We start from the raw sequence: 2,345 nt of genomic DNA on the forward strand, positions 1-2,345 counted from the left end.
ATGTTCATCTACAGTGACATTGATTACATTATTTGAGTCATGCAACCATTCTCACCCTACTTTTCCTAGTTGTTCCTCCCCCATTAATATAAACTCACTGCCCCTAAGTTTCCTAACTGATCTTTTGAGTTCTGCTGTCAACTTGATCCCATATAGATAAATCTTAAAAGAGCATAATGCTCAAGGCAGACATTCTTTACTAGTTAAGCTAAACTATGGTTTTAAGACTTCAGGGGATATTTTTGATTTAAGGTTTAAGAGTATATAATTGATAAATATCTCCTTATTTTTTGTATTCTGTGCCACTTTTCTTAGTTTCTTTCTATCTTTTCATGTGATTAGATTATTTTTTCTACACTGACATCTATATCATAACAAATTACGTTGACTCAGGGATAACTTGGCCATTAAAATAAGCATAGAATTTATATAGTTTGGGGAAGATTCCTGAGTGAGTGACTTGGTGATTAGTACCGGGAGTACTGAGTATAGACAGACTGTCTTGAAGACATGAGCATTGCTCATAATAGCAATGGGAAGTTCTTCCATGGCAGACAGGAAAGAGAAGAGCCTGAGGAAAGGCTGGTGGGATTGAGGGGATAAAGAAACAATTGCTATACAATTTTCCAATGTTCATTATACACAATTTGTTTTTAGGACACAGAAATACTCAATCAAACCTCAATGGCTACATACAACCTGAGCAGCAACAACGTAGGCCCCTTCATCCTTTCAGTACCATGTCTGGATCAGTGTCCCTTTCTGCTTTATCTATCTTGGGGCCATTGTGGGCGATAGTATCTTTCTCTACCTCATTGTGATGGAGCGCAGTCTTCACACACCTATGTTCTTTTTCCTTTCTATGCTGGCCATTACTGACCTCATATTGTCTACCACATGTGTCCCCAAAACTCTTAGCATCTTTTGGCTTGGTCCCCAGAAAATCAGTTTTCCTGGATGTCTCACTCAATTATTCTTTCTGCACAACAGCTTTGTCCTGGAGTCAGCTATACTGGTGGCCATGGGATTTGACCGCTATGTGGCCATCTGTTCCCCCTTGAGATACACCACTATTCTGACTCCGAGGACCATTATCAAAATTGCTGTGGGAACCTTCCCTCCAACATTTCTGTGTTATAGTCCCACGTATTTTCCTTGTGAATCGATTACCCTTCTGTAGGACACATATCATCCCCCATACGTACTGTGAACACATAGGTATTGCCCGGCTTGCCTGTGCTGATATTTCCATCAATATCTGGTATAGATTTTGTGTACTAATTATGACAGTCATTATAGATGTGATCCTAATTGCTGTCTCCTACACACTCATACTCTCTACTGTCTTTCATCTCCCCTCACTAGATGCCCGCCAGAAGGCCTTGGGCACCTGTGGTTCCCATGTCTGTGTCATCCTCATGTTCTATATCCCAGCATTCTTCTCCATCCTTGCCCATTGCTTTGGGCACAATGTCCCTCGTACCTTTCACATTATGTTTGCCAACCTCTATGTAATCATCCCAACTGCACTCAACCCCATTGTCTATGGAGTAAAGACCAAACAGATCCAGAACAAAGTTGTTCTTCTGCTTTTTTCCCAAGGGAGCCCAGTGACATTGATCTGAGGTCTGGAGGAAGTCAAATTTCTAGTGTATGCTAGGTCCAAGACTCAGCCTATAAGCAATGGATCCAGAGAAGAGGTGGAGGAGAAAATTCTTCATTAATCACAACTATGTGTTTGCTTATTTGTTATTTTAGGCAGAAATCTACTGAGTCATGCTGGTTGTAGAAAAAGAAATTCTGAGTATAGGATATATCAATTGTTTTTACTTATGGAAACTAAAACTTTTTGCAATTCTTCACTGCTTGAAGGCAATTACAAGAATTTTAATGAAAATAATCAGATGTTTGGTGTTTCTTTTTTATCACAAAGATGTCTCTGAGAAATTTGGATTAGTTTTTTTTTTTTTTTCCCCAGGTTTGTACATCATAGTAACTTACTTATACATCGTAGTACATCATGGAATGTCTACCATGATGACTCTGTGAAGCCTCGACCTCTATGTTTGGTTGTTCTTACCCAGGTTGCTTGACTCAGAGACTCAGATTTGAATCTATAGCTCTACCTCTTAATGTATGACACCACCTACATAAATTGTTTCAAAAATTCTTTAATGTATTTTGAATAACGTAAATAAAAATACTGTGAAGTAAGTACAGAAAAAATAAAGGCAAAAAGAAAAATGGGATAAAGAAAAAAAATGTTAAGACAAGAAATAGACTAATGTACTTTCCACCTACCATGGATTCTTACTGTCTTTTTTTATTTGAGCCAAAAATTCATC

General features: G+C 38.2%; 1 pseudogene; it reads left to right on the forward strand.

The window, feature by feature from the left end:
* The first annotated feature begins 444 nt into the window (after positions 1–444).
* On the forward strand, positions 445–1,625 carry LOC100664984 (olfactory receptor 52H1-like; annotated as a pseudogene).
* The last annotated feature ends 720 nt before the right edge of the window (positions 1,626–2,345 follow it).

Source organism: Loxodonta africana, chromosome 7, assembly GCF_030014295.1.
Source record: "Loxodonta africana isolate mLoxAfr1 chromosome 7, mLoxAfr1.hap2, whole genome shotgun sequence".
In the NCBI taxonomy this organism is placed as follows: domain Eukaryota; kingdom Metazoa; phylum Chordata; class Mammalia; order Proboscidea; family Elephantidae; genus Loxodonta; species Loxodonta africana.